Raw genomic sequence first — 26122 nt, forward strand, 5'->3', positions numbered from 1 at the left:
TAATTTTAACCCTAGGCTTTGAGGAATCCTGGCTCCACCTCTGAGTGGGTCCATGTATCACTATTCTTAATTAATGTTGATGAATAGTTTCTAGACGTATGGATGTGGTATTGTACAAAGAGTGCCAACTGGATCATGGATAGGACCTCCCCGTGCATGGTAGAAAAACCAGTCTCCTTGTTGTGCGTCTAGTCTTCAGCATGTTTAAGCACCACACGTCCCTTCCTCTACTGCTTTGTAGGATCTCAAAATAGCTGGTTCAGGTTCTGCTAGTGTATTGCACATATTCCCCTCTAACTTTCTCTTGATGTAAGTTATATGTATAACTCTTGTGCAGTGCACGGATAGAATTTATATTTTTTTAAGGAAAAGCAATCATAGCTAGTTTTATTGAAATCAAATAATTGGTAGATTGTCTATGTGCTAGCTAACCAAATGATCAGGAGGCTACGTTCATCCAAAGAAAAGAAAGCTTATTACAATAAATAACTGTAATTCGCTAACACATGCGCTGTTTGATTAGATGATGAATAGCAATGTTTATAGATGACCTTCCCTATTGCCGTAGTTGTATCCACACATTCAGCAAAATTTATTGCCGCTCCATGCCTGCAACCCACCATCTGGACTGTTTCGGTACAGAAATTTGTCACTTGTATAGAGAATAGAGTCAGAGTCGCTTCTAGATGGTTAAACCCAAGACAATTATCTAGCTCAAGACCATCCCTCATGGCCATACCTTCATTTTTAACTACATCGCCGGCAAAAGGAATAAATTTGCATTTTGCAGCAATAAAATTACCATGTTCAGTCTTAGGACCATTGATACTGCTCCCACTACCATGTTCATCGCTCCCTTTCAAATGACGGGCATCCCTCTACCAAAGTGGTCAGCACCAATGCGGATAAGATCACTTGCAATTTCATCTGGGCAGGGGATGACATCGACACTGCTAGTGGCGGACACTCCCTAGTAAACGAGAAGACGGTCTGCCGCCCCGAAGTCCTTGGTGGGCCCAGTATTGCGGGCCTGGAACGGTTGGAAGAGCGCTCAGACTACTCTGGATTTGGCTTCAGTGGAATGACCCTAAATGACCATGGGCCAGATCAGCACTGCCCTGTGATGCTTCCGACCTCACCCTATTTTGAGCTTCCACGACAATCACCATTGGGGATGGGCAGAAGGCCTCTTTCTGGCACGACAACTTGTGGGGAAAGGGGCACTACGTCAACGGTGCCCTGGGTTGATTTCCATCGCAACTAGGAAGAACAAATAAGTGCATGATGAGCTCCGAAATGAGGCCTGGATCCGGGCCGTGGCCGAGATAAACAGCCTAGACCAGCTATGGGAATTCATTGAGATGGCCTCTACTGTTACCTTGAGCACACTCGACCCCCACACTCATGACGTCAGCTCTTGGAACTGGAACCCCAATGGCGTATATTCGGCGGGCTCGGCCTACCAGGCGCAAGTCCTTGGCTCTTATGAAAGGTTCTCGAGTGACAAAATCTAGAAGACGCATGCCGAGCCAAAATGCAAGATTTTCTCCTGGCTAGTCATACACAACAGAATCGTCACAGCTGACGGCTAGCCACACGCGGATGGCCACATGAACCTGTCTGCCAGCTTTGCCTCTACGCCCTGGAGACCGCTGAGCACCTACGCACGACCGGTCTGTTCACATCTGCTGTTCGCAGCCTTGTTCTCACTTGGGTGGGTGAGCCGTTGGCATTCGCCACAAATGCCGCTCCCCCGTCGATTGACGCCTGGTGGATGATAGCCTAAGAAATCTTTCCTTACCAAGTTCCACCTACCAAAGGCGCTTCACTCCCCGGCAACGGCGCCAGAAAAGAGTCTTGATGACCCACAAGTGTAGGGGATCTATCGTAGTCCTTTAAATAAGTAAGAGTGTCGAACCCAACGAGGAGCAGAAGGAAATGGCAAGCGGTTTTCAGTAAGGTATTCTCTGCAAGCACTGAAATTATCGGTAACAGATAGTTTTGTGATAAGGTAATTTGTAACGAGTAACGAGTAATGAAAGTAAATAAGGTGCAGCAAGATGGCCCGATCCTTTTTGTAGCAAAGGACAAGCCTGGACAAACTCTTATATAAAGGAAAACGCTCCCGAGGAGACATGGGAATTATCGTCAAGCTAGTTTTCATCACGCTCATATGATTCGCTTTCGTTACTTTGATAATTTGGTATGTGGGTGGACCGGTTCTTGGGCACTGCCCTTCCTTGTACAAGCATCCCACTTATGATTAACCCCTAATGCAAGCATCCGCAACTACAAAAGAAATATTAAGGTAAACCTAACCATAGCATGAAACATATGGATCCAAATCAGCCCCTTACGAAGCAACGCATAAACTAGGGTTTAAGCTTCTGTCACTCTAGCAATCCATCATCTACTTATTACTTCCCAATGCCTTCCTCTAGGCCCAAATAATGGTGAAGTGTCATGTAGACAACGTTCACATAACACCACTAGAGGAAAGACAACATACATCTCATCAAAATATCGAACGAATACCAAATTCACATGACTACTTATAGCAAGACTTCTCCCATGTCCTCAGGAACAAACGTAACTACTCACAAACCATATTCATGTTCATAATCAGAGGGGTATTAATATGCATAAAGGATCTGAACATATGATCTTCCGCCAAATAAACCAACTAGCATCAACTACAAGGAGTAATCAACACTACTAGCAACCCACAGGTACCAATCTGAGGTTTTGAGACAAAGATTGGATACAAGAGATGAACTAGGGTTTGAGAGGAGATGGTGCTGGTGAAGATGTTGATGGATATTGACCCCCTCCCGATGAGAGGATTGTTGGTGATGACGATGGCGATGATTTCCCCCTCCCGGCGGGATGTTTCCCCGGCAGAACAGATCCGCCGGAGCCCTAGATTGGTTCCGCCAAGGTTCCGCCTCATGGCGGCGGTGTTTCGTCCCGAAAGCTTGCTTCTGATTTTTTCCAGGGTAAAAGACTTCATATAGCAGAAGATGGACACTGGAAGCCTGCCAGGGGGCCCACGAGGCAGGGGGCGCGCCCCCACCCTTGTGGATGGTGGGTGCCCCCTCTGGTATTTTCTTCACTCAGTATTTTTTATTAATTCAAAAAATAACTTCCGTGGAGTTTCAGGACTTTTGGAGTTGTGCAGAATAGGTCTATAATATTTGCTCCTTTTCCAGCCCAGAATTCCAGCTGCCGGCATTCTCCCTCTTAGAGTAAACCTTGTAAAATAAGAGAGAATAGGCATAAGTATTGTAACATAATGTGTAATAACAGCCCATAATGCAATAAATATCGATATAAAAGCATGATGCAGAATGGACGTATCAACTCCCCCAAGCTTAGACCTCGCTTGTCCTCAAGCGGAAGCCGATAACGATAAATATTTCCACATGTTTAGAGATAGAGGTGTCGATAAAATAAAATACGGACATGAGGGCATGATGATCATTCTTATAACAGCAACATAAATATATATTGTCATATGATTTCTTGTGCTAAAGTAACAATCTATTCACAATGTCAAGTATGAATCAGAAACTTCATCGAGAACTAACAAACTTTGATCTCGGTCATTGAAGCAATTTCAATTTATCATAACATCGGAAAGAGTCAATATAAGAGCTTTTCAGCAAGTCCACATACTCAACTATCATTTAGTCTTTCATAATTGCTAACACTCACGCAATACTTGTGGTTATGGAGTTTTAATCGGAGACAGAGAAAGATAGGGGCTTATAGTTTCGCCTCCCAACCTTTTACCTCAAGGGTAATGTCAACAATAATAGTTCATGATAACTTACATCTAATTACATATATATATATATATATTAGGATCTTTCCAACACAAGGTGCTTGCCAAAGGATAAAATGTAAAAAGGAAAGGTGAAGATCACCATGACTCTTGTATAAGGTATAAGACAAGAATAAAAGATAGGCCCTTCGTAGAGGGAAGCAGAGGTTGTCATGTGCTTTTATGGTTGGATGCACAAAATCTTAATGCGAAAGAACGTCACTTTATATTGCCACTTGTGATATGGACCTTTATTATGCAGTCCGTCGCTTTTATTTATTCCACATCACAAGATCGTATGAAGCTTATTTTCTCCACACTAATAAATCATACATATTTAGAGAGCAATTTTTATTGCATGCAACAATGACAATTTACTTGAAAGATCTTACTCAATCCATGGGTAGATATGGTGGACTCTCATGGCAAAACTGGGTTTAAGGATATTTGGAAGCACAAGTAGTATCTCTACTCCGTGCAAAGAATTGGCTAGCATAAGGGAGAAAGGCAAGCTCAACATGTTGGATGATCCATGACAATGTACTTTATTTCAGATATAAGAAAACATAACCCATTACGTTGTCTTCCTTGTCCAACATCAACTCTTTAGCATGTCAGATTTTAATGAGTGCTCACAATCATAAAAGATGTCCAAGATAGTATATCTATATGTGAAAACCTCTCTTTCTTTATTACTTCCTATTAATTGCAACAATGACCAAAACTATGTTTGTCAACTCTCAACAACGTTTATTCATCATACTCTTTATATGTGAAGTCATTACTCTCCATAAGATCATTCTGATATCTTTTATTTCTTTTTATTCTTTCTTTTCTCTTTTTATCCCCTCAAGATCATAGCACTATAATCAAGCCCTTGACTCAACACTAATCTTTATTATATATAGCTCACGGACTCGATTACAAAGAAGGATCATAAAGCAAAACTCAAAACTTGATCATACTAAAACTTTATTCTACTAGATCAAGATATTACTAAAAGGATCGAACTAAGAAAAACGGTAAAGATAGGAGTGTGATGGTGATACATACCGGGGCACCTCCCCCAAGCTTGGCAGTTTGCCAAGGGGAGTGCCCATACCCATGTGATTATGTCTCTTTTGTTGGTGAAGAAGATGGTGGTGATGATGGATAGTCGCACATCGAGCGTAGGAGATCCTCCAATTTGCGAATAATGCCTTGAGTGTGGTGATATGCTCCTTCAACAAAATATTTTCACGTGTGAGATACTTGTTTTGTATACGAGCTAAGTCAAGCATCTTGAAAGCTTCAATCTCAGTTTGGGTAAGAAGATTTTGATGAGGTTGAAGGATGTCTTCTTCTTCTGCTGCCGGAGCTTGATCCTCCATAGCCTTCTTGATTCCATCATCCTTGTTGATCTCCCTGGGTTCTTCTCTCTTCAGCTCTATCTTCATTAGCCAAGCATCGTAGCCCTCATGTTGGAGGAGGGGGACGACATGATGCCTGGCCTTGACAACTCTGGCAGAAAACAGCTCGAAACAAGAACAGAGGATATTTGCGTGATACGAGGGTCAAAACCTTCGGGAGATTATATAATGAATTTTTACCGACCAAAAGAAGTATCGTGCAAGAAAGCGGAGTCCGGAGAGCACACGAGGTACCCACGAGGCAGGGGGCGCGCCCAGGGGGTAGGGCGCGCCCTCCACCCTCGTGGATGTCTCGTGCCCTTCCCGGATTACTTATTTTCCTATTTTCTTAAATATTCCAAAATGGAGAAATATTGCCATTAGGAGTGTTTTGAAGTCGGTTTACTTACCGTACCACATACCTATTCCTTTTCGGAGTCCGAAACGTTCTGGAAGGTGTCCCTTATGTACTCCTCCGGGGTTACAGTTTCAATAACACTAGTTTCAACATTTATAGGATTACCTGAGATATAATGTTTGATTCTTTGACCGTTCACCACCTTCGGATTTGTGCCTTCGAAGTTGTTGATTTTCATGGCACCGGAATGATAGACCTCCTCGATAACGTAAGGACCTTCCCATTTAGAGAGGAGCTTTCCTGCAAAAAATCTTAAACGAGAGTTGAATAGCAACACATAATCACCTACATTAAACTCATGTTTTTGTATCATTTTGTCATGCCATCTTTTAACTTTTTCTTTAAACAGTTTGGCATTCTCATAGGCTTGGGTTCTCCATTCATCAAGTGAGCTAATGTCAAATAGCCTCTTCTCACCGGCAAGTTTGAAATCATAATTGAGCTCTTTAATAGCCCAATATGCCTTATGCTCCAGTTCAAGAGGTTAGTGGCATGCTTTTCCATAAACCATTTTATAAGGAGACATACCCATAGGGTTTTTATATGCAGTTCTATAGGCCCATAATGCATCATCAAGTTTCTTGGACCAATTCTTTCTAGATCTATTAACAGTCTTTTGCAAAATTAACTTGAGCTCTCTATTACTCAGTTCTACTTGACCACTAGATTGTGGATGATATGCAGATGCAATTCTATGATTAACGTCATACTTAGCAAGCATTTTACGAAAGGCACCATGAATAAAATGTGAACCACCATCAGTCATGAAGTATCTAGGGACTCCAAACCTCGGAAAAATAACTTCTTTAAGCATCTTAATAGAGGTGTTATGATCAGCACTACTAGTTGGAATAGCTTCTACCCACTTAGTAACGTAATCAACAGCAACTAAAATATGTGTATACCCATTAGAGGAAGGAAACGGTCCCATATAATCAAAGCCCCAAACATCAAATGGTTCAATAACAACTGAATAATTCATAGGAATTTCTTGACATCTACTAATATTACCAATTCTTTGGCATTCATCACAAGACAAGACAAACTTACGGGCGTCCTTGAAGAGAGTAGTCCAATAAAAACCGGATTGCAATACCTTGTGTGCAGTTCTATCTCCAGTGTGGTGTCCTCCATAAGCCTCGGAGTGACACTTGCGTAGGATGTGTTCCTGTTCATGCTCAGGTACACAACGTCTAATAACACCATCTACTCCTTCTTTATAAAGATGTGGGTCATCCCAGAAGTAATGTCTTAAATCATAGAAAAACTTTTTCTTTTGCTGGTATGTGAAACTAGGTGGTATAAATTTAGCAACAATGTAATTAGCATAATCAACATACCATGGAGCAGTACAAGAAGCATTTATGATAGCTAATTGTTCATCAGGGAAGCTATCATCAATAGGTAGTGGGTCATCAAGAACATTCTCTAACCTAGACAAGTTGTCTGCAATGGGGTTCTCAGCTCCCTTTCTATCAATAATATGCAAATCAAATTCTTGTAGTAGTAGAGCCCATCTAATGAGTCTAGGTTTAGCATCTTTCTTTTCCATAAGATATTTAATAGCAGCATGATCGGTGTGAACAGTTACTTTTGAATCAACAATATAAGGTCGGAACTTATCACAAGCAAATACAACCGCTAAAAATTCTTTTTCAGTAGTAGCATGATTTCTCTGGGCACTGTCTAGAGTTTTAGTAGCATATTGGATAACATTTAATTTCTTAACAACTCTTTGTCCTAGAACAGCACCTACAGCATAGTCGCTAGCATCACACATAATTTCAAAGGGTAAATTCCAATCGGGTGGCTGAACAATAGGTGCAGAAACCAAAGCTTTCTTAAGTATTTAAAATGCTTCTACACAATCATCATCAAAGATAAAAGGAACATCTTTTTGTAAGAGATTAGTCAGAGGCCTAGAAATTTTTGAGAAGTCCTTAATGAACCTCCTATAAAAACCGGCATGACCAAGGAAACTTCTTATACCTTTAATGTCCTTGGGACACGACATCTTTTCAATAGCATCAACTTTAGCTTTATCAACTTCAATACCTCTTTTAGAAATTTTATGCCCCAAGACAATACCTTCACTAACCATAAAGTGGCACTTCTCCCAATTCAAGACAAGATTAGTTTCTTCACATCTCTGGAAAACTCGATCAAGGTTGCTCAAGCAATCATCAAAAGAAGTTCCATGTACAAAGAAATCATCCATGAAAACCTCAACAATCTTTTCACAAAAATCAGAGAATTTAGCCATCATACATCTTTGAAAGGTAGCAGGTGCATTACATAAACCAAAAGGCATACATCTATAAGCAAAGGTACCGAAAGGACAAGTAAAGGTGGTCTTTTCTTGATCCTCTTTTGACATAGGTATTTGAGAGAAACCAGAATAACCATCTAGAAAGCAAAAATGTGTATGTTTGGATAATCTTTCTAGCATTTGATCAATAAAAGGTAAAGGGTAATGATCCTTTTTAGTAGCTTTATTTAATTTATGGAAATCAATTACCATCCTATAACCTGTAACAATTCTTTGTGGGATCAATTCATCTTTATCATTAGGAACAACGGTAATATCTCCCTTCTTGGGGACACAATGGACAGGACTTAACCACTGACTATCAGCAACATGATAAATTATACCTGCCTCCAGAAGCTTTAGTATTTCTTTTCTTACCACTTCTTTCATCTTAGGTTTAACCGTCGTTGGTGATCAACAACCGGTTTAGCGTCTTTCTCCAATTTTATTTTGTGTTGGCATAGAGTGGGACTAATGCCATTAAGATCATCAAGAGTATATCCAATAGCAGCACGGTGCTTCTTCAGAGTTTTCAATAATTTCTCTTCTTCCTTCTCTGAAAGGTTAGCACTAATAATAACATGATATATCTTCTTTTCATCAAGATAAGCATATTTAAGAGTATCAGGTAATGGTTTAAGCTCAAACACTGGATCACCCTTGGGTGGAGGAGGATCCCCTAGGATTTCAACAGGCAAGTTGTGTTTCAAAATAGGTCCCTGTTTAAAGAATACTTCATCTATTTCCCTTCTTTCATTCATAAACATATCATTTTCATGGTCGAGCAAATATTGTTCTAAAGGATCATTAGGAGGCACGACAATAGAAGAAAGACCAATAATTTCATCCTTACTAGGCAATTCTTCATCATGGGGTTGTCTACGAAATTTAGCAAAATTAAACTCATGAGACATATCCCCTAAACCAATAGTAACAACATCCTTTTCGCAGTCTATCCTAGCATTAACAGTATTCAAGAAGGGTCTACCAAATATAATGGGACAAAAGTTATCTTGTGGGGAACCAAGAACAAGAAAATCAGCAGGATATTTAACTTTCCCACACAAGACTTCAACATCTCTAACAATCCCAACTGGTGAAATAGTATCTCTATTGTCAAGCTTAATTGTAACATCAATTTCTTCTATTTTAGCAGGTGCAATATCATGCATAATTTCTTTGTATAGGGAATGGGGTATTGCACTTGCACTAGCACCCATATCACACAAGCCATGATAACAATGATATCCTATTTTAACAGAAATAACAGGCATGCCTACAACAGGTCTATGTTTATTTTTAGTATCAGGTCTAGCAATTCTAGCAGCTTCATCACAGAAGTAAATAACATGCCCATCAATATTATCAGCCAAGAGATCTTTAACCATAGCAATACTAGGTTCAACTTTAATTTGCTCAGGGGGTTTGGGTGTCCTAATATTACTTTTGTTAACCACAGTTGAAGCTTTAGCATGATCCTTTATTCTAACAGGGAAAGGTGGTTTCTCAATATAAGCAGTAGGAACAATAGGATCACTATAAGTGATAGTCTTTTCTTCAAATTTAATAGGTGCAACTTCTTTTACTTCAATGGGAGGATTATATTTAAACCACTTCTCCTTAGGGAGATCAACATGAGTAGCAAAGGATTCACAGAAAGAAGCTACTATCTCAGATTCAAGTCCATATTTAGTGCTAAATTCACAGAAAACATCGGTATCCATAAAATATTTAACACAATCAAACTTCGGTGTTATACCTGACTCCTTACCTTCATCGAGATCCCAATCTTCAGAGTTGCGTTTAATTCTTTCCAATAAATTCCATTTGAATTCAATAGTCTTCATCATAAAAGAGCCAGTACAAGAAGTATCGAGCATGGAGCGATTATTGAGAGAAAGCCGAGCATAAAAATTTTGAATAATAATTTCGCTTGAGAGCTCATGATTAGGGCATGAATATAACATTGACTTAAGCCTCCCCCAGGCTTGAGCGATGCTTTCTCCTTCGCGAGGCCAAAAATTATATATATAATTACGATCACGATGAACAAGATGCATAGGATAAAACTTCTGATGAAATTCCAATTTCAATTGGTTGTAGTTCCATGATCCCATATCATCACATAGCCTAAACCATGGCAATGACGTTCCCTTCAAAGATAAAGGGAAGACCTTCTTCTTGATAACATCCTCGGGCATACCTGCAAGCTTAAATAATCCACAAACTTCATCCACATAGAATAGGTGCAAATCGGGATGCAATGTTCCATCTCTTGTAAAAGGATTAGCTAGCAGTTTCTCTATCATACCCGAAGGAATTTCAAAGTAAACATTTTTAGTAGGTTCAGTAGGGTGAGGAGCAACTCTTTGCTCTACTGGTCGGGGTGAAGATACCCCGAACAAGCCCCTCAAAGGGTTACTTTCCATAGTAACAAGTGACAGTAAATTTCAGCACACTATATAAATCTTTCCTTACCAAGTTCCACCTACCAAAGGCGCTTCACTCCCCGGCAACGGCGCCAGAAAAGAGTCTTGATGACCCACAAGTGTAGGGGATCTATCGTAGTCCTTTAAATAAGTAAGAGTGTCGAACCCAACGAGGAGCAGAAGGAAATGGCAAGCGGTTTTCAGTAAGGTATTCTCTGCAAGCACTGAAATTATCGGTAACAGATAGTTTTGTGATAAGGTAATTTGTAATGAGTAACGAGTAATGAAAGTAAATAAGGTGCAGAAAGATGGCCCGATCCTTTTTGTAGCAAAGGACAAGCCTGGACAAACTCTTATATAAAGGGAAACGCTCCCGAGGAGACATGGGAATTATCGTCAAGCTAGTTTTCATCACGCTCATATGATTCGCTTTCGTTACTTTGATAATTTGGTATGTGGGTGGACCGGTTCTTGGGCACTGCCCTTCCTTGGACAAGCATCCCACTTATGATTAACCCCTAATGCAAGCATCCGCAACTACAAAAGAAATATTAAGGTAAACCTAACCATAGCATGAAACATATGGATCCAAATCAGCCCCTTACGAAGCAACGCATAAACTAGGGTTTAAGCTTCTGTCACTCTAGCAACCCATCATCTACTTATTACTTCCCAATGCCTTCCTCTAGGCCCAAATAATGGTGAAGTGTCATGTAGACAACGTTCACATAACACCACTAGAGGAAAGACAACATACATCTCATCAAAATATCGAACGAATACCAAATTCACATGACTACTTATAGCAAGACTTCTCCCATGTCCTCAGGAACAAACGTAACTACTCACAAACCATATTCATGTTCATAATCAGAGGGGTATTAATATGCATAAAGGATCTGAACATATGATCTTCCACCAAATAAACCAACTAGCATCAACTACAAGGAGTAATCAACACTACTGGCAACCCACAGGTACCAATCTGAGGTTTTGAGACAAAGACTGGATACAAGAGATGAACTAGGGTTTGAGAGGAGATGGTGCTGGTGAAGATATTGATGGATATTGACTCCTCCCGATGAGAGGATCATTGGTGATGACGATGGCGATGATTTCCCCCTCCCGGAGGGATGTTTCCCCGGCAGAACAGCTCTGCCGGAGCCCTAGATTGGTTCCGCCAAGGTTCCACCTCGTGGCGGTAGTGTTTCGTCCCGAAAGCTTGCTTCTGATTTTTTCCAAGGTAAAATACTTCATATAGCATAAGATGGACTCCGGAGGCCTGCCAGGGGGCCCACGAGGCAGGGGGCGCACCCAGGGGGTAGGGCGCGCCCCTCACCCTCGTGGATGGTGGGTGGCCCCCCTCTAGCACTTTCTTCGCTCAGTATTTTTTATTAATTCCAAAAATAACTTCCGTGGAGTTTCAGGACTTTTGGAGTTGTGCAGAATAGGTCTCTAATATTTGCTCCTTTTCCAGCCAGAATTCCAGCTGTCGGCATTCTCCCTCTTCGAGTAAACCTTGTAGAATAAGAGAGATAGGCATAAGTATTGTAACATAATGTGTAATAATAGCCCATAATGCAATAAATATCGATATAAAAGCATGATGAAAAATGGACGTATCATCGACATCCTCAATCAATTCAGCAAGGCATCAGGGCTACAAATTAACCCGCAAAACTCTTCAGTGGCCCCTATTATGTGCAAGGATACCAATCACAGCGTACTGGCTGGTTTTAGAGGATACACGATGAGATTCCCAATGAAATATCTTGGACTCCTGATTACCATCACAAGAATTCACTTGGTGCACCTGCAATCATCCTTGATAGGATCAGAGCAAGGCTCGCGGGATGGAATGGCTGGATCATGTCTATTGCAGGACCGCGTGTCCTGGTCCGATGCATGCTAAATGCCATGCTAACGTTTTCCTTGACTGTGTTGTGTGACCCAAAGAAGTTTTTCAGGGATATTGACAAGATGCGACGACATTTCCTTTGGGCACAAGAAAAGGAGCTTACCGGCGGTGGCTGCAAGGTAAATTGGCCAAAGGTTTGCTCTCTGGTCGCTCGTGCAGGGCCCGACATACACAACCTGGGACATATCAATCAGGCCTCACGCCACCTAAAGCGTGCATGGGTGAGCATGGAACCACCCTGTGACTACATCGATCGAGCTATGTTCACATCTGCCACCACTGTCTCCAACGGAGAGGGTAACATGGCAAAGTTCTGCAACTTGGCCCGGCTTGGCGCAACTCCTCTTTGCGCAATCTTCCCCAACCTATACAAGCATACAAGAAGGAAGAATGCAACGTGGTCGGCGACACTGTTGAGCCATGTCTGGGTGCGATACCTCAGGCATGTAAATGATATGGTGTTTGCCATGGAGTTTGTCCCAACCCGGAGAATGCTCAATACCGCCAACATCGAGCTGGACGACGGGATGTCGGACACAATCTTGTGAAAATTTGAGAGCTCGGATGTTTACTCCACGAGCTCGGCCTACCACATGCAGTTCCATGGATCAAAATCCTCTGCATACAAGAACATCTTATGGGTGACATGGGCCTCGGGCAAGCTGGAATTCTTCAGTCGGCTGCTCCATTGGTGCCGGCTATGGTGCAACAATCAGCTGCAGCGCAAAGCACCTTTGCATCTGTAGCCTTGAATCCTCGATTCACCTGTTATATAACTATCCGATGCCACTTGCCATCTGGATGGGTTCTAGAGATCTCATCCAAACATCTTGGATGCAGGGGCGCTCCACCATGGACCTAACAACGGTTATCCTGGACAATGTTGCTACCGAGCGAATAAAGGGGACCAAGTCAATGATCATCATGGTCACATGGGAGCTTTGGCAAGAGCGGAATAACTGTACTTTCAGATCCAAAGCGTTGGCGATCAAGGACATGATGGCAACCATCACGCGCGTGCTTGATCTTTGACGATCAGCAGGTGCCAAAAGCGTGGAGCACCCCTTTCAGGATATGACATGAGATGCCGGCCTACATTTTTTGTGGCCTTTTTATATTTCTCTATTTTTCTCTTTGATTTTTTATAACACATTTATTTTCTATAAATCAATGAAGCCAGTGAATGCTAGATCTTTCATTAAAAAAACTTACGAGCATTCTTTAGAGTTTGGAGACCTCACAGTCCTGGTAACTAATGTTTAGAAAAGTGTGGTGGCCTGCTGTGACGCCCCGACTTAATCATGCACTGATCATACACGCTAAAGCGCATGATCAAGATCAAAGACTCGATGGAAGATATCACAACACAACTCTCAACACAAATTCAAACATAAAGCTTTATATTACAAGCCAGGGCCATGAAGGATCGAATACATAAGTCAGCGGAAGCAACAACATCTGAGTACAGACATAAGTAAACAAGTCTGCCTTAAGAAGGCTAGCAAAACAACGACATCTAATCGAAAAGGCGAAGGCCTCCTGCCTGGGGCCTCCTATCTACTCCCGTTTGTCGGTGGTCTCCATGTAGTAGTAGGCTCCGCCGGGGTAGTACTAGTCGTCAGAAGGATCAGCTGGCTCCTAGGCTCCGTCATCTGATCGCAGCAATCGGGTAGAGGGGAAAAGAGGTAGCAAAGCAACCGTGAGTACTCATCCAATGTACTCGGAAGACTTACATCAGATCAAAGTAATGGGTCTATATCTTTGGACTATACTGCAGAAATGTCAGAATAGAAGGGAAAGCCTAGCCTATCGAAGACTAGCACCTCACTACCAGGGAAAAGCCTAGCAGTAGCGTGGGTTGGAGGCGTAGTAGTGGCGAGGCAGGGCGCGCTACTGATACGGCGCTACAACTAATGTTCAGCAGTAGCACGGGTTGGGGAGCGCTACTACTATCCTGCACAGCAGTAGCGTGTTTTCGCGCCCGACGCTACTACTACACCTTCCTAGCAGCTGTGTATTTTTTCACCCAGCGCTACTACTACACCTCCCTAGCAGTAGCACCTGGTGGGCTACCAGCGCTACTGGTAAAGTTTGCTAATTTTTTGTCTACTGCATATTGCCGCCGTATTTGTACTGGTTTATAGTAGTCTCATCATATGATTTTATGATCATGATGAGTTATTATTTAAGTGGGTGAAAGAGACATGGATTAGATTTAAGTGGAGGCAACATGGTGCATATCCAAAGTACTACTAATCCAAACTTGATCACATTAGTTTGGATTAGTATGATCAAGTTTGGATTAGTAGTAATTTCGATCTGCACCATGTGTTGCCTCCACTTGAATCTAATCCATGTTTATTTCACCCACTGATATATATAATAACTGATCATGCTCATAATGATATAACAACTAAGCATCATCATCATTAATAATAACTCATCATCGTTATCATAATAACAAGTCATACTCATCATCATTATAGTCATCTAACAACTTCTACTCATTATCATAATAACAAGTCATACTCATCATCATTATAGTCATCTAACAACTTCTACTCGTTATCATAATAACAAGTCATACTCATCATCATCATAGTCATCTAACCAACCCTACTTAATTGTTCTTAGCACATGATCATGAGTATTAGCTAGGACCTACTACTCTCTCTAAGGTAAAATAGCATAAAACAAGATAGCCCCTGACTATCCCTTATGGAGAATGGAGATTATCATCTCTCCAATTCTTGCGCTTCGCACAATGTTGCTTCCAAGTAGCTCCCTATGATTCTTCATACATTTATTCCATTCTTTGATTGTCATGTCTTCATCGGTTTGAGAAATCTTGTATGAACAGCGGTGAAGCCTAGATGGACTTGGCCGTAAGCTAATAACATCAAGGCGACCTTTCGGAAACATCAGATGAGGCACACAATCCTTTGGGATTTTCTGTTGAAAAACATAATAATAACATCGTAGTTAGCAATGTAGTTTAGCTTTAGAAGAATGTATGCAAAAAATGCACAGATGTCGTAATAATAAAAAAGCTTACCATGCCATCTCCATGGATGTTACCATAGTTAAACACATGCACTAGTGGCACATATTGACCATAATGTGCAGGAGTTTCATAATTGATATTGTAATTCTCAACATCAATAATAAATGAGATAAGATGATCTTTCTCCTCATAAGTTAATTTAGAGCCATCCGTGTAGTAGGTTCTGTCTACTATCTTTCGTACATTTTTTGAAGATTGGAAATAAGCTATCAACTATTTTGAAATAAACAATATACATTACTTAATAAATATGTTTGAGAAAGTCACATAGAGGTAGAAGTGGAGGTGTATCAACATCGACCGAAATGTCGATATTATCTTCGTTAGTGTCATCTTCAGGATTACCAAGATCGAAGGTGACATGCATACCCTCCTGAAAACCATACGCCTTGCATAGTGCTTCCCAATTCGAGCAACCGACAAGGGAGTAGGTCACCGCATTGTATAGCTTTACGGGAAAAGCATAACCATGATGGGTCCTGAGGTTAACTCTCTTTGTCTCCATATTCTCGTGATCTTCAAAATCCAGCTTCTCCAAGACATAACGTCTTGCATGACATGAGCTGCACTAGTCAAACTGTAAAAGACAAAAGTTATAGGTTGAAGAAGCAGAAGTCATGCTTAATTACGAAAAAAGACTTGTCATCGTTGCGTACCGTTTCAACAGCGAAGGTCTCGTCGAGCTTAATACTGAAGCGCCGACCGTCTACCAGGTGAGGCCTGTCGCACAGACCCCGATCCTCGCCGCAGTAGTCGCACTCCGGGATCCTATCGTCGTCGTTAGACATTTCCTATGTTCATAATTCAAAGATTAAACTTCTAAAATTCAATATATGTACTACAAAAATTAAATTAGATCATTATTTGTCATCACAGGTTGATTATTGGTCTGTCGAGTCTTTTCTTGAAAACTCTCAGCTCACGTGGTGTATATATTCAACCATCGGTGATGGTCGCTCCTCCCTTCGTCCCCGAGTGCATTACACCAAAATGTCTAGCAACCGGGAACGAAGGAGAAGCGACCCCACGACAACTGTCAGGATTCTTTGTCCTCTCACATATATGGTGGTGACTCTCCCTCACTGATTCCTCTCTGACATTTGCGACCATCGGTGATGGTCGTTCTTCTCTTCCTTCCCGTGCATTACCAAAAGGTCTGTCACGAGAAAGAAGAGGAAGAACGACCCCACGACAACAGTCGGCATTCTTCTTCTCTCATATATGGTGGACACCCCCTCATGTTTTTTGACTGTCACATATGGAGCCCCAACAGACTTAAAGTCAACCCAAAATGTCATTTGATGCTCTTTGTGGCAAATCCAACGCACTCGATATTTCCTATATTGTAGCACAAGCCATGCCAAAAATCACGAAAAATCCAGCATGACCTTTGCTAAAAAGGACATATCGAGCGCTTGAAATTTGATGGAATGGAAATTAATCAACACTCCGGCAAAACACAGGCCACTCGGAGGTGTTCCCTGCAAACATAGGCCACTTTGGCAAGCACTAGTAGTACACAACACTCCATATCACATGTCTAAATCTCCATCATATTTGAAAGACCTACATTGAAAATTTTCTATTCCATGGAAATTGTCACAGCTACTCATCTACTACTACTACATCTATCAAAACATCTACATCATCATCGACATGGGGATTTGGCTGGTCTCACCTTGAGGTCGTGTCACATCCCTAGTTCTGGTATACACTAGGCTATCCCTTCATGTGAGCATCATGTTTAAATTCAAATGAAATTTGAATTGAGGAATTTTTCAAAAGCCTCAGAAGACCTCTAAAAATAACCAACATTTAAATCTCATCAAATGAGTCCAAGAAAATGCTCCTGTTAATCTCTGGAAATATTGGCAAGGGATAAAATTCAAACCAATATTTCTAGAATCTCAGAAACAATTTTTTTGGCCTTTGAATTAATCCAATAAATATTTGAATTGGATCTATATTTGTTATATAATAAATATATGTTCAATAATTCTGGAAATTGTTGTGTAGCTTTGGATAAGTCCATTTAGTTCACACAATTATTTTCATGAATTTTTAAAATGGTTTGGTCTTTGAACTAAATCAAAACATAATAGCAAAAATAGAAAAACAGAAAACAGAATAGGAGAGAGAGAGAAAGGCCAGAGGCCACTCACCTGCACTGGGCCGGCCCACCTGGCCTAGTGCCAGTCACCCCTACCTCTCCCAGTAGGCAGAGAAGGGACACCGCACGGCGCGCGCGCGGGCGCCACGCCACCAGGCTGCCTGCATGCATCGCCTGGCCACTACGACGCCTCACGTCCTCTCCTCGGCGCCGCCTCGCACTTTCCCCCGTGCTCCTCTCCTCTCCTCTATCTCTCTCACGCGCAACCACCCGAGTGCCACCGTCGCCGCCGCTTGCTGCTGTCCCAGCCACCGCCTCCCCCTCGACCCCTCGCCATGCCTGTGAGCTCCGTCTCAACGTCCCCGACCTCCTCGACGAGCCACGAGGCCCCGGACGCGCTGCAACGCCGCCACCGCCGCCGTTTTCCCTCGTCGGTCACCGAAGATCATCGTCATCGATTCGCCGCCTCCCAAGCGTCCCCGAGCCCGCTAACCATCCCTACGAATCCGCTGTGAGCTCCTGCTGTTTCTCCTTTGCTCGCCCCCTCCATTCTCGTCCCCTAGCTCCGTCTTCCACCATGACCGAAGCTCGCCGCCGCCGTGCCTCGTCGCCGTCGTGGGCAGAGCCAGAGTGGCTCGAAGCCGAGCACACTGCCGTGCTCAGCGCAGCTCTAGGAGTCCGTAGCCACCAACACCTCCCCCTACCGTGCACCGTAGCGCCTAACCCGCTAACGCCGAACTCCGGCCACCGCCGCGAGCTTCGTTCTGGCGAGCTCCGGCGCCCCCGCGGCCACCCACTTGCTCCTCTGGATGCGGGAGAGCACGGGCTACGCCCCGATAGTCTCCGCGAGTCCATCCCTCGCCTATAGATCAAGTCCGGCGAGCCTCCGCCGTTGGTTGAGGTCGCCGGCGGCCTAACCCCGGCCGGCTGACGTGTCAAATTAGGCTAAAACTAATTAGGTCACTAACTACCCTCCCTAGTCACTGACATGTGGGCCCATGCCCCACTGACACTTTTAGTTAGGATTAAATTAGCACTAACAGTCTCTGTTAATTAGCCTAGTCACTGACCAGTGGGTCCCAGCGTCAGGTTTGACCTGGGCTGATGATGTTGACCTGATGATGCCATTCTGACGTCAGGCTGACGCAGTAATGCTTTTCTGGGATTTTAAATAAATCATTAATGATTTATTTATTTCAGAAAATGGTTAAAACTTCTAAAATTCATAGAAATTAAACCGTAGCTCAGAATGAAAAGATTTGTATATGAAAAATTATCAGAAAAATGCAATCTATCCATCTGTACCATTTTCATGCATGTTGGAACAACTTAAAGTTGCTGTTTAGGACAATTCAGTTAAATGGCATTTAAGAAAGCACATATGGAGTTTGAACTTGAACCTAGTGTTCAAACCAACTCCATTTAACTTGTTGCTAGTTGCATTAGGCCAATCAACAACATATTGCCATGTCACATTCATGCATCATTTTGTTGCATGGCATTGATTGTGTTTCTTCTTGTTTGTCGGTGGTTGTTCCCTCTCGATAGACGTGATTCGACGATGAGTTCGATGACACCGATGAAGAACTTTATTATCTTCAGAAGTGCCAGGCAAGCAAAACACCCTTGTTCATTCCGATACAATCCCACTCTCTCGCTCCTGCGCTCATTTACTGCATTAGGACGACAACGATTCAACTGTTACATGCTGCGGTAGTTGAACCCCTTTTCCTTTGCATGACCTGTCATTGCCACAGTAAATAGATGAAACCCACAAGCATGAGTAGGAGTTGTTTGAGCCCTGATGTGCCTACTCATTCATGCTTGTTTGTCATGCCTGCTACTGGTTAGGGTTGAGTCAGGTCTGGTTCATCGGAGATGAATCGGAGGTGTGGGAACATGTCCTACTGTTGAGAGCTAAGTGTGTGAACACGATTTGGTAAAGGTAGCGGTGAGAGGCCATGTAGGAGTACATGGTGTGTTGTCTCATTGAAACCATCCTCAGGAACTGAGTTCTGTGTTTGTGATCCATGTAACAACTACTACCATGCATTGGGCCCTGAAATATGACCCCGCTCGACTTCTTAACCACCCTAGTCCTCTGTCCAGGAGTTGCAAGTAGTTTCAGGTGTTTGTAGTATGCTGGAGGCCGTGCGCAGCGCTAACCCGAGGGGTGGGCTGTGATGCGGTAGGCACGTGGCCGGGTATGCCGGGCGCCCTTTTGGTTTCGCGGAACCCTGTACACATCATTCGGGGCTGTATGTGGAAACCTCGGCCGGACTCGCTGCGGATGGAACCTGAATAGGCGATAAACCTGGACTAGAGACTTGAGTGTTTAGGTAGGTCGTGGTCTACACCCACGTCGGCTTTCGCTTGAAGTCTGACGAGAACATGTCGTGTGCAGACGCTAAGTGGTGGAAACATGTGTGAAGAATTACACCCCTGCAGGGTTATAAATGATCTATTCGAATAGCCGTGTCCGCGGTAATGGACTTCTGGGTTGCCTATAACAGTTCATAGACAAGTGGAAGTGGATACTCTAAAATGCACAAGATAAGCATGAGTGCTATGGATGGCCTTCTCGTAGGGAGACGGGAGCGGATCCATAGTGGTGTATTGATATGGTGAATATGTGGACTGATGTGCGCCACCTGAAAGAGTTACTTGCAGTCGTAGTTCAGGTAGCCACCGAGTCAAAGCTGGCTTGCTGCAGTTAAACTCCACCACCCCCTTTGTTGATACCGATGCATATGTAGTTAGTTCTGATGTAAGTCTTGCTGGGTACATTTGTACTCACTTTTGCCTATTTTATGTTTTTGCAGAGATGCGTCAGTCTCGCTAGTAGTTCTGCATGGACTTCGACGTTTAGCTTGTTACTTCAGGTACGATCTTCTGCCCTCGGCAGGGTCTTGTAGATAGTCAGGCTTCTCAGCCTTCTTCATTTGTAGTAGTCTGTACTCAGACAAGTTAAGCTTCCGCATGTGCTTGTTGTTTGTATGCTCTGTATGTTGGGGTCATGAGACCCATGTTTGTAATACTTGGCTCCTCGGAGCCTAATGAATACATACTTGAGTCGTAGAGTTATGTTGTGATGCCATGTTGTATTTACACATATCGAGCATATTGTGTGTATGATTGAAATGCTTGGTATGTGTGGGATCCGACAACCTAGTTGTTTATCCTTGGTAGCCTCTCTTATGAGGAAATGTAGTCTTGTGCTTCCATGAGCCATAGTAGTCCGCTAAAGCCCGGTTCACCGGAGTCCTGCTAGCCCAGCACTACTGCTCCGGAACACTTGACTGGCCGGCATGTGATTCACTTCGTTCCTGTGTCTGTCCCTTCGGGGAAATGTCACGCGGTGACATCCGGAGTCCTGCCTAGCCTGCTACATCCCGGGTCCCCGGAGTCCTATTAGCCCAGTGCTACAGCCCGGATTCGCACGTTGCTGACCGACATGCTCGATGTTGATTCATGTATGCCTGTCCCCGTAAGTTAGTGCCACTTTGGGTTCACGACTAGTCATGTCGGCCCGGGTTCTCTGTCATATGGATGCTAGCGACACTATCATATACGTGAGCCAAAAGGCACAAACGGTACCGGGCCATGGTAAGGCGACACCCGTGGGAATACCGTGCGTGAGGTCGCAAAGTGATATGAGGTGTTACCGGCTAGATCTATGTGACTTGGAATCGGGGTCCATACAGCTTTGGTATCAGAGCCTGACTACCTGTAGGATTACCAAGCCAAACTGGTCAATGTTGAGTCTAGAAATGCTTTAGTTATATAAGGGAATTGATTGGGGAAGGGAACGTAAGGCTCTTTGTACTCCTTTACCTTATGTCATTCTGATCTGAGTCACCCTATTCTTCTCTACGGGGTTAAGAACTAGGCCTTATCTTCTTTCTATCAGGATCACGTGTTACTAATCCGTAGGCTTATAGGATTGTTGGTTTCAAGCCTCAGTTCAGTCTCTACTACTTCCGTGTGTTCATAGCTGGTCTCGGAACCTTGATATTGTGCTTCTGAGTGGTAATGCCACCATTTTTGCAGGATGTCTCAAATCCTTTGAGCAATTACAGCCGTTATGTTGTCCGAGTCATCCCAGGTTTCTAAACCATCAGATGCATTTGCAAAATCCTTGCCCTCTGGTTTTGTTGTCCTTTTTGTCCAGATTAACCACACTAGTTGCTGAATTGAGGTACTCCACTACCTCGACACATCTGTTGGAGCTATTATTATGACCCTAGGTGTTTTAGGGAGTCACCTAGTAATCTTGCCATGTTTTGTGTTCCCAGTGTGATGATTCTGGCCATGATTCTTGAAAGCATCCCGTGATGCCATTTAGATGGTAGGTATTCTACTCCTCGGTTCTTGAGCCCAAAATTCACCCTACTTACCTCATGTTGATAGTGTTGCTAGTTCCTTTAGGATATTAGTAACCTTTGCGATAGTCCTCGAGGTCCGTGGTATTTCCTTCTTCCAAATACCATGAACTACTTATGGCAGAAGTTCCTCGTTTAACCGAAAGATCACAACCAGAGTGCTCTTGATGAGTTCTCGATTCCATGTTGTGACTCTGCCAGTTCTACCTTTCTGCATGGGTTATCCGGAAGAAACCCGTTGAACTTGGTTCGACATACTAATCTATGCATCCACAACTCAGAAAGTTATATGCTCCTTGAGTTGTCCATCTTCAGTTGTATTCCGACCATCTTCTATCAATTGATAGTCAAGAGTATGCATGCATTCGTTCATCGATGCCTAATTATTCTTGTGGTCCATCAAGCCATTCTATTCCGGAATGACTAGGAGAAAGAAACTCCGGTGCCTCATCCATATCCAGGATTGGGTCAAAGTAGTTGTATTCCGCAGATCAAATGCCAATCCAGCTTTTGTTCTGTTCTACCCTCGGAGTATTACCCCCTTTATGTCAGGATTGTCATGAGAATTGCACCATCTCTCATGAATTCTTGACACAGTGATACTTCTTGCCATCATTTTTCATTCCTCGGTCATGTGTTGTCGCAACCGGAATGCCGAGAAGTGAACCATGATGTGTGAATTCAATACTCCTAGCAACTCCGTTGCTTGGTAGTAAATGGACAATATTCTCATTCTTAGCATGTTGGTTATTGAATCATCATTCTAAGATAGATTGTGATACCTAGTCCTTATCTTTGGTGCACTCTTCGATCAATCAGTGAGGATTATTCAATCCCTTGCTTATTTGATCATATCATCTTGCTCTAAAAAGCAAGATTGTTCTCGAGCTTAGTAACATATAGGTGGTTCGTGATGTCCCGAATATCTTCTCGGAAGTATTACCAGGTTGTCACCTGACCGCTATGTTGAGTTTGTGATCATGTTGGTTTTCCTCCAAACCACCCATTCTCCAAGAATCTGTGTGGGATACCCCTGAGCTAGTTGGTTAAGCCAAACAACAACTTGGAGAGTTGGAAGATAAAAGCTTGTCTGACTTAGTTCATGTTAGGGGATATCTTTGTGTGTGTGTGTGTGTGTGTGTGTGTGTTGAAGAAAGATGATATCTCCATCGATTGGTCCTCGTGATCAGTTGTTGGATCTATTGCCTTGTCAAAACTTTGACTTGAGTATGGGCTATCGTCAAGTCAAATCAGAACCAACGATGTTCATAATGTTGTCTTACTCGTGGTTGATCCCTCGAGCATACACCATTACATCTTTTGGTCTGACCAATGCTATCACCGTGTTCACATGATGGTGGAAGTCCAGTGATATGGAAATTCCGATGAGTTGCTGTTGAGCCCATCAGCAGCATTTTGTCTCCCCCATGATTCATGGTGAACATCAACCTCGTGTTGGAAACTTTGTAAGCAATGCCTTCGTGTTCCGTTCATGAAGCCTATGCTTGGATGAAAGTAGTGACTTCCTCTAAGTTCACGTGCATTAGGTGCAAGTTGCCGCCGTGAATTTGAGAAAGTTAGTTTTGCTTCCCCTAGAATCGTCCCAAGTCAGTCATGCATGTGCAAAGTATTTTGTGGTTTGGTAGATTAATTACCTCCACTCCATGTGTAATTCCTAGCACCCCAAGCCACTGATTGATTTGTTCAAGGAAAAGAAGTCTAGCGCGCGTAAAGACTTCGAAATCCTTGATGATGGATCCAAACCTGAACTCGATAGTGTTTTATTATAAGACTTGTACGTGGTCATGCTTGTCTTGGACAACGTGTTCACATGTATGTAGCAGAACCAGCTCATGTTTTGGAGCTTGCTATCATAGTTCATTCCCCGAGAATCTCGCAACGTCATCTCGTCGATTTGTGTTGCAACCTTTCTTTTCTAGACATGCTGTCTGAAATATTCCGTTACCAACCAGATCTGAATCTCAGGCAGATATGATGGTTGGAACTTCTCCAAGATCTATGATATAGGTCCCGACAAGGTTGATGTTCTGGCCGACACACCTAGCCGGAAGATCTATCATTGTAGTATCTTGATTGAGCTATTTGACCATCTTCTCCATGAGGATTTAGTGCAACTTAATATAGAAGTTGTTCCTTACGGTTCCTTGTGCTCCCAGTTTCTTCGATTATGCTATAACCATTCAAACAGTGGATCCACTCTCTACTGTTGAGTTTTTCCCCAGTTACTAGAATCATTCCCAACAATTGCATCTTGTTCCCAGCTTGCACCGCCATTGTGCCATCCTACCATGGACCGCCCTTCTCAGTAATTACTGATCGGGATTATCTTCAAAAGTGGTCCTTCCATGGGTCCCATCCATTTCCGATGATAAGCAAAAATCATCCATTGCGTTATCTTCAACAAGGTAGTCCACATCATCCATTCTAGTATGAGTATGGCATCCCTTCGAGCTCTTTCCACCGATCGATTATGATTTGCCTTAGGCTGGTATAGAGAGTTTCAATGATCTCTGTATCAAAAGTAATTCTTCTGCCACTTAAGAGAATAACTCTATGAGCCACATTCTCTAAGGTGTCCCGTCATGGAATCATGGAAATTATTTCATCGCTATCTTGAAACCATGCCAGAGCCATGAGTTGGTTGCGAGATCTTATGGGTTTCACCTCTAGGCTACCCCAACTTGTTTGGGACTAAAGGCTTTGTTGTTGTTGTTGTTGTTGTTGTTGTATCTTGAAACCATGCACCATCCTACTCCATTGTGGGATTGTTGCCTACCAAATTGAACCCTTGTCATCCGCTTGTTTCCATTGCTCCCGATGTGTGTTTTGCGTCTCAACTCGAGAGATATTGTTATGTCTCATTCCGTGAGTTGATCGTCAGGTGTTCGATCCTCGAGAAGATCGATTCTTATAGAGTCGCTTTCTGTCATCATTGTGCTGGATGAAGATCTCGAAAGCAAAGACGTCAAGATCAACATGGAGCGTTGGGTCCCGAAGATAGTATCAGATTGTGTCCCCTCTGTCTTCTTACCTCACGACTTGAATCTCGGGACGAGATTCTTGTTTAGTAGGTGTGAGCTGTCACATCCCTAGTTCTGGTATACACTAAGCTATCCCTTCATGTGAGCATCATGTTTAAATTCAAATGAAATTTGAATTGAGGAATTTTTCAAAAGCCTCAGAAGACCTCTAAAAATGTTCCTGTAAATCTCTGGAAATATTGGCAAGGGATAAAATTCAAACCAATATTTCTAGAATCTCAGAAACAATTATTTTGGGCCTTTGAATTAATCCAATAAATATTTGAATTGGATCTATTTTTGTTATATAATAAATATATGTTCAATAATTCTGGAAATTGTTGTGTAGCTTTGGATAAGTCCATTTAGTTCACACAATTATTTTCATGAATTTTTAAAATGGTTTGGTCTTTGAACTAAATTAAAACATAATAGCAAAAATAGAAAAACAGAAAATAGAATAGGAGAGAGAGAGAAAGGCCAGAGGCCACTCACCTGCACTGGGCCGGCCCACCTGGCCTGGTGCCAGTCACCCCCTACCTCTGCCAGTAGGCACAGGAGGGACAGCACACGGCGTGCGCGCGGGCGCCACGCCACCAGGCTGCGTGCCTGCATCGCCTGGCCAGCACGACGCCTCGCGTCCTCTCCTCGGCGCCGCCTCGCACTTTCCCCCGTGCTCCTCTCCTCTCCTCTGTCTCTCTCGCGTGCAACCACCCGAGCGCCACCGTCGCTGCCGCTTGCTGTTGTCGCGGCCACCGCCTCCCCCTCGACCCCTCGCCATGCCTGTGAGCTCCGTCTCGACGTCCCCGACTTCCTCGACGAGCCACGAGGCCCCGGACGCGCCGCAACGCCACCACCGCCACCGTTTTCCCTCGTCGGCCACCGAAGATCGTCGTCGTCGATTCGCCGCCTCCCGAGCGTCCCCGAGCCCGCTAACCATCCCTACGGATCCGCGGTGAGCTCCTTCTGTTTCTCCTTTGCTCGCCCCCTCCGTTCCCGTCCCCTAGCTCCGTCTTCCACCACGGCCGAAGCTCGCCGCCGCCGTGCCTCGTCGCCGTCGTGGCCAGAGCCACAGTGGCTCGAAGCCGAGCACATTGCTGTGCTGAGCGCAACTCCAGGAGTCCGTAGCCACCAGCACCTCCCCCTACCGTGCACCATAGCGCCTAACCCGCTAACGCCGAACTCCGTCCACCGCCGCGAGCTTCGTTCCGGCGAGCTCTGGTGCCCCCGCGGCCACCCAC

This window comes from Triticum aestivum, chromosome 1D (assembly GCF_018294505.1).
Source record: "Triticum aestivum cultivar Chinese Spring chromosome 1D, IWGSC CS RefSeq v2.1, whole genome shotgun sequence".
Classification (NCBI taxonomy): domain Eukaryota; kingdom Viridiplantae; phylum Streptophyta; class Magnoliopsida; order Poales; family Poaceae; genus Triticum; species Triticum aestivum.